Raw genomic sequence first — 8,812 nt, 5'->3', positions numbered from 1 at the left:
TTGCTGTCCTTATCAGATGGGGTATGCGATTTATTTCTTGTCTCAATTAGTACGAATCAGATTTTAGACAAAAGGGTAAATCCAAATTCTGTTATGAATAAATAGTTTGCTTTCCATTTTATTTTATGAATAAATAGTTTGCTTTCCATTTTATTTTATTTGTTCTATTTATTTATTTAATTTTCTGTATTTAATTTAACTGCTCGACATATTTTTCTGCTATAAATCAAACGGGTTGTTCAATGATATCGAAAAGAAAAGTCATTCAGTTCTTTTAACTTCATTATCAATTATCACCTTCAATTATTTGATTGATTTTTACAGAAAAATTTAAATAAAAAGCTCGACAGGCCCTGTTCTTGATAATTTTCATCATAAATCGATTTCAAACGAATTTCCAAAAAGTAATATTACAGAGTTGTTAGGAATCTTCTTCTAAAACTTCCTGTAAAGTTACAGCCTTCAACATCAATTATTCAATTCAAATTTTCAAGTCAAAGTTTTGGTATTCAAAAAGTCAAACTGTGTTCTTCATTTAAATTTGAATTTTGTGTTACGAATTAACAGGAATTGAAGTTTGATAAAGATTACAGAAAAGTTTTAAAGCATATCTCGTGTTATAAACTTTGTCCAAAATGTGATAAAAAAATCAACATCAAATTTTTTTATTTTTTAAAGATAGCGACGAGCAGGAACCTCAATTTTTGAGGCTGTATAAATTTTTTTTTTTATCTGATGATTGTTAATTCGATATACGCTGTTAAGTTTTATCACAAAATTATAAAAATCAAATCGTTAGGATTAATTGGATGATCCTTGGTCGATTTGAATATGAAGAAGATGAATACGAATAAACGGGATATAATTTGTTTCTCACTTGGGTTATAATCAGAAAGTAACATATGGATGAATGGTTAAGGGGCATGACGGGCGAGCAAGAGGTCTCGAGTTCGAGCCCGACTAGTGACATTTTTTTTATCCGAGTATTTTGAGGTAGTTTCATATTTTAAAATTCATTATTATTATTATTAATGTTATTATTATTAGAATATCAATTATTATCATGGTTATTATTATGATTTGAGATTATTATTAAATGTAATATTACTGTTAATATTAATATTATTAATATTATTATTACTAGTAATACAATTATTATTAGTATTACAATTATTATAATAAGTATCATAATTGTTATTATTATTATTATTATTATTATTATTATTATTATTATTATTATTATTATTATTATTATTATTATTATCATTACTATAAATATTGTTTATGATGTTATTATTAATTTTATAACTTAATATTATTATCACTATAAGGAATATGCTTATAATACAAGTTATTACTATTTTCATAAATATTATTACTAGTGTAATTATTAGTATTATTATTATGATTAACATATGTACTAATATTAGTATTATCATTATTATTAATATTAATATAACAAAGTATCAATAATAGACTTATCATATAAACATTAATTTAATATTATCGTATGATTACAGAAATTTCTATTAAAACTATTAAACATTATCTTTATTATTAAAAGCATTATTTTACTAAAACTATCATTATTACTATTAGCAGCATTATCTATATTAAAATAATTATGATTATAAAAATAAAAGTTTTAAGGATGTTATTAAATTTATAAACATAAAAATATAGATATATATATATATATATATATATATAAATATATATTTAATATACAACACTTAACTATATAAATATTACTAAATATAAAATGAAAATATAAAAACAAAACTGATGGAGAATTTAAAATAACAATTACATCACTAATAATAATATATAGATTTAGTCAATTACAAGTATATGTTTTAATATATATATATATATATATATATATATATATATATATATATATATATATATATATATATATATATATATATATACAAATGATATAGGTTCGTGAATCCGAGGCCAACCTTGCATTGTTTAATTGTCCAATGTCGTTATATGTATTTTTACTACAAAATACAATACGGTGAGTTTCATTTAATCCCTTTTTACTCTTTACATTTTTGGGCTGAGAATACATGCAAATGCTTTATTAACTGTTTTACAACATTTATATGCGTGAGTTTCATTTGCCTTTTTACCCTTTATATTTTTGGGCTGAGAATACATGCGCAATTTTTATAAATGTTTTACGAAATAGACACAAGTAATCGAAACTACATTATATGGTTGAATTATCGAAATCAAATATGCCCCTTTTTATTAAGTCTGGTAATCTAAGAATTAGGGAACAGACATCCTAATTGACGCGAATCCTAAAGATAGATCTATTGGGCCCAACAAGCCCCATCCAAAGTACCGGATGCTTTAGTACTTCTAAATTTATATCATGTCCGAAGGAGGATCCCGGAATGATGGGGATATTCTTATATACATATTGTGAATGTCGGTTACCAGGTGTTCAATCCATATGAATGATATTTTTGTCTCTATGCATGGGACGTATGTTTATGAGAAATGGAAATATGAAATCTTGTAGTCTATTAAAATTATGAAATGATTATTTATGCTAAACTAATGAACTCACCAACCTTTTGGTTGACACTTGAAAGCATGTTTATTCTCAGGTACGAAAGAAATCTTCCGCTGTGCATTTGATCATTTTAAAGATATTACTTGGAGTCATTCATGACATATTTCAAAAGACGTTGCATTCGAGTCGTTGAGTTTATCAAGATCATTATTAAGTCAATTATAGTTGGATATATTATGAAATGGTATGCATGTCTGTCAACTTTAGATGTAATGAAAGATTGTCTTTTCAAAACGAATGCAATGTTTGTAAAATGTATCATATAGAGGTCAAGTACCTCGCGATGTAATCAACTGTTGTGAATCGTTTATAATCGATATGGACTTCGTCCGGATGGATTAGGACGGGTCCTTTCAATTACTCTGTCTGATATTTTCATTATAAATTAAACTCTTCTGTCCCATTATTCTCACCATTCCTATACTTTCTTTCTTAGTTCATACATCCAAAGGATTGTGAAAATGTTTAATCCAGTTCTAATACTTGATATTTTCCTAATTATCATTTCCGTCATCCTTCTTTCCAATCTTCCACCAGAGAAATCTGTTTTCTTTCACTATTACCTTGGGGTGATACTATTCTTAATTCTACCGTGTCTTTATATTACTATTCGTATTAATATCCACGATTTGTAACCTCCGTGTTGTTATTGGGCTTTATATTTTCTCTTATATTTTGGAGCTCTTTGACTTTTTATTCTCTTATCGACCTCTAGTAAAGCGAGTAATGGTCTAGAATTCGTAGGTATAGAGTTTCGAGTGACTATAATATTCTAAGCAGAGAGGAACGTATTAGCATGATTTGATTTGTCAAATTACCAGAATATCCGGGAAAGATAGAACTATCAGGAAGGTATGTTCTTGGTATGTTTGGAGATTAGGTAGAATATAAGAGTCATGTAACATGGCACATGATGATGTTAAGATCTGTGAATCATCACATTCCATTAGAAACTCGGCATGACTTACTGTAATATAATCACGTTGATCAAGTGTCATTATATTATACTAATTCATGCATCAATTTCTTTACATTTCTCCAGAATTCATTCATAAATTAAAATTAGATTTTACAGAAGTTTCCAATATAATGAAACACATGAAGTACGAAGAGATATATAATTTCGAACGAGAATATTTATGAAAATATCCTCAGAAATATCAAAGATATTTATGATGATATTTTGGAATTTCTAAGTTCGATGGTTGATGAAGAAAGATTTTCCTCAAGATTTTAACATGAGTACGGAGCAAGATTTTCGTTGAAGGTTTCATCGGATCCAAAATTACCTGGATTCTTTGAATATAAGGTATGGTCCTTGTACTTGGCCTTGGTCTCCTTCGTGGTTTGCTCAATCCGTTTTCCTGTTCCAACTTTTTTGAGCTTTTCCAACATACTATTCTTTATCATCAAACATCCGATGATTAAGGTCATTTACGGTTGTCTACGGTTTCTGCTGCTTCATTCAGCTTTTTCAACATTCGGAATATTGATTTGTAGACTGAGTGCTTTTCAGAATTTCTGAATGAAAGATCATAATTCTAAGAGATAAATGTTATACATATAACTGTTGATGTAGATATGATGTGAGTTTTCAAAGTACTGATTGCTGATTCCCGGTAATTGGTATGGCAGTTCTCGTTACAAGATGCAGATGAGTATATGATAGGGTTTCAATGAATAAATATAATGATTTATCAGAGAGATTTAAGCCAAGAAGCAACGAGGTTGCTGGTATGTCTGCTGGTAATATGGTGGAATATAAAAGGTTCCCTGATAACAATAAAAGAGCACGCATATATATCAAGGTTATAATAAGGTTGTTTCGAATGAAAATTCGAAGTTGACTTGCTGAAGCTGTGACAAAATTTTCTACTTTGAAAGGGATTACCAAGTTATTTTGGGTAATAATAACACTAAGGAATTAGCACAGTTTCTCAGGTGCATAACTATATGCATAAATCTTTCCTTCAGTGGGTGAAGTACGGTTGATTCATCCTATCGATTAATGTGTTTTCAAGAATCATGAAAGGTTTGAACGCAGATTGTAATCGTCAAGATACAAATGAGGTTTAAGATGAAATCAAGTGGCAAACTTGAAGAAATATTTAGTTTATATGTTATAATCAATATTTTAATTCATTTTAATTGTCCAATGTCATTAGTCCACAGTCGATAGTCCACAGTTGCCAGTCCAATAATTCATATATAGTTTAATATATAATATTCGAATTAATTAATATGTATCTTGACCCGTGTACATGTCTCAGACTCGATCACAACTCAAAGTATATATATTATTGTAGAATCAACCTCAACCCTGTATAGCTAACTCCAGCATTACTGAATATAGAGTGTCTATGGTTATTCTAAATAATATATATAGATGCGTCGATATGATATGTCAAAACCTTGTATACGTGTCCCGATATTTAAAGTGCGTAAAATAAATAACAGAAATTAAATGACGATAAATAAATTTACAAGAATATAAACTGCGATAATTAAATTGTGATAAATAAAATGTAATCAGTTAGCTAGGAACAGTTAGCATGGATTCTTAACAAAATTTCACATAGTTAATTTGTCTGTTTCTAACAAATTTTATTTTGTCATATGTTTTCTTCATTATGCCACTTGTTGGATTCTGATAGGTCAAAATCCAAATATGAAATTGAATAAAAATGGTTATTCTACGATGAACGGATACGTATATTCGTGGTTGTAAGTAGGATAGTAAATGACTATTGAATCAGATTCGAAGAATATACAGTGTAACTTATTAATGTGAAATCTAAATATTCTTCGGGTATTACCTACCCGTTAAAATATTTTCATCATTAACAGTTTGTACAAAAGAATTTTTAATTACAATCTTTATGAAAATATATATACATATATACTTTCTTCATATGTAATTATGGATTTAATGAGTCAATATGATATTAAACTCATTTGATTTACCGTTAGAACAAGAATATATAATCTCTAGAACATTATAGATTACATAATCGTCATGTTGTACGAAGATAAATGATGTAAAACGTCATGTAGAACGATGATTATGCTCGAGGTATAGATTGCGATGTTGAGGCATATGATGTTGAAACTTGGGTTGTTGGTGGTACTGGTGTTGATGTTGGTGGTACTGTTGGGGCTTACAAATTGTGTATCGTGCTCTCTTAAGTTAACACTCGAGCTCAGAGTTCTTTAATTTCTTCTACTAACCCTGGTTGGTTATCAGTGTGAGGTATAGGTCAGATATCTCCTCTATTTCCGTTAATGGTAGCCTCAAGATGAAAAATTCTTGCAAAAAGGGTATAAACGGTGTTGCGAACGGGTTCTCCGGTGAGCGGGTCAAGTACTTCAAGGTTAGGTGGTAGATTCGGTTCATGATATGGAGTACCTTCTTCCCTTCTCCATAGGGTGAGTATGTCGCAAATCCACCCCCATTTTCTCCAGTAATCACGGTAGTTGATTGGTTGGTGTGCTCCTGTCACGCTGTCTTCAGAGTCAGAGAAACTTGGTCGATTCGTAGAGGCCATCTTACCTGATCACAGAAAAGATTTTTGGTATGAAGAGTTTAGTAACAGCAATTGATAGTTGGATATATTCTCAATGCATAATATGCAAAGATATATATAGTACCAGGATCCCTTAAATTACAGAAAAAATTACGAGAGATATCAGGCAAGATCTACAGTAACAGATACGCTAAGATATGAATTTTGTCTATACACTATTCATGCAGTTAATGCAGTAAAACGTGTCTAGACTAAGAATAATGAGAAGGTAATTTTCTAAGGATGATAAGAAGATGATTTCCGAAAAAAATGATAAGCAAAACTTTTGACATGCAAACATGGTCGAAGTCCAGACTCACTAATGCATCCTAACGACTATCAGTTAGACACACTAATGCAAGACCTGGTTCGCTAAGACCACAGCTCTGATACCAACTTTCATGACCCATCCTAATCCATCTGGAAGAATACATTACATTTGGTTACATCGCGAGGTACTTGACCTCTATATGATATATTTTACAAACATTGCATTCGTTTTTAAAAGACAAACTTTCATTACATCGACGGTTGACAGGCATGCATACCATTTCATAATATATCCAACTATAATTGACTTAATAATATTCTTGATGAACTCAACGACTCGAATGCAACGTCTTTTGAAATATGTCATGAAGGACTCCAAGCAATATCTCTAAAATGAGCAAATGTACAGCGGAAGATTTCTTTCATACCTGAGAATAAACATGTTTTAAAGTGTCAACCAAAAGGTTGATGAGTTCATTAGTTTATCATAATCATTCATTTTCATCATTTTAATAGACCACAAGATTTTCATTTCCATTTCTCATAAATATACGTCCCATGCATAGAGACAAAAATCATTCATTTTCATCATTTTAATAGACCACAAGATTTTCATTTCCATTTCTCATAAATATACATCTCATGCATAGAGAAAAAAATCATTCATATAGATTGAACACCTGGTAACCAACATTAACAAGATGCATATAAGAATATCCCCTATCATTCCGGGAAATCCTTCGGACATGATATAAAACAACATCGAAGTACTAAAGCATCCGCTACAACGGATGGGGTTCGTTAGGCCCAATAGATCTATCTTTAGGATTCTCGTCAATTAGTAGACTGGTTTACTAATTCTTAGGTTACCAAGTAAAAGGGGCATATTCGGCTTCGATCATTCAACCATATAATGTAGTTTCAATTACTTGTGTCTATTTCGTAAAACATTTATAAAAATTGCGCATGTATTCTCAGCCCAAAAATATAAAGGGTAAAAACGCAAATGAAACTCACCATACTGTATTTTGTAGTAAAAATACATATGACGTCATTGAACAAGTGTAGGGTTGATCTCGGATTTACGAACCTATATCATTCATATATATATTAACACATATATTTGTATTTGAACAAATTTATATATTATATCTTAAGTTTTATATCTTATATATTGAATAAATAATATTTTTATAGTTTTATATATATATATTTAATATTATATTAAAAATCAATGATTTGTTATATGTAAATTTTTATATAATAGTTTTTAATATAAATTTTAATGTAATATTATTGTAGTTGTAATAAGTATACTTTTATATGGAAAATATTTAATTGTAATAATAATATTGTTAATATGAAAATATTACTAATAATGATGATAATACTAATAATAGTAATATTGATATTTTAATACTTTTTAATGATAATAATAATAATAGTAATAATGATAATAACTATAATATCTAAAATAATAATAATAATAATTATAATAATAATAATAATAATAATAATAATAATAATAATAATAATAATAATAATAATAATAATAATAATAATAATAATAATAATAATAATAATAATAATAATAATAAAGATAATAATAATAATAATAATAATAATAATAATAATAATAATAATAATAATAATAATAATAATAATAAGAATAATGATGATAAGTAACTACCTCAAAATAGGAAAAAATATAAACTGCCCGCGACGGGACTCGAACCCGTGACCTCTTGATTACACACAACACCCCTAACTATTCCTCTGCCAACTCCTTTCTGCTTTATATCCCAGCCTAAATATATTAAACTTAATATATCTGTTTATCATTTTCATTCATCATCATTTTCAACATCATCTTAAACTATCATCTTCATCTTAACCCATCATATTCATCATTAACCTGTTTCGTCATCATTCATTTTCCATTTAATCGTGATCATCATCATAATCATCACAATCACCATTATCTTTATCATTATATCATCACCTCATCAAACATCATTCTTACAGGAGTATCATCATCGTTCACGTTACCATCTCTTCATCATGGACTCATACCATCGCCATCATTCCATTGTTTCATTATGTCATCATCGACATCAGTCCACGAGGTATAACATCACCATTCCTTCATAAATCGGTCCATTAATTACCTTTACCGGATCCATTTCTTATATGAATCATGTTGGGCCAGAATTTAATAATCGGGCCTTAATTAATCTATGTTGGGCTTTTGCTAGTTAACGAAAAAAAAATTAATGAAGTGGTACGTTTCCCTTTTTCTTTTATTATTACTTGACATAAACATCACTTGTACATAATCATCATCTTCCATTCTCAACTTCACCATCAAGCTTCATCATCATCATTC

The sequence above is a fragment of the Rutidosis leptorrhynchoides genome, chromosome 3, assembly GCF_046630445.1.
Source record: "Rutidosis leptorrhynchoides isolate AG116_Rl617_1_P2 chromosome 3, CSIRO_AGI_Rlap_v1, whole genome shotgun sequence".
Classification (NCBI taxonomy): Eukaryota; Viridiplantae; Streptophyta; class Magnoliopsida; order Asterales; family Asteraceae; genus Rutidosis; species Rutidosis leptorrhynchoides.
The sequence above is the reverse complement of the archived record's forward strand: the minus strand, read 5'-3'. Positions refer to the sequence as shown.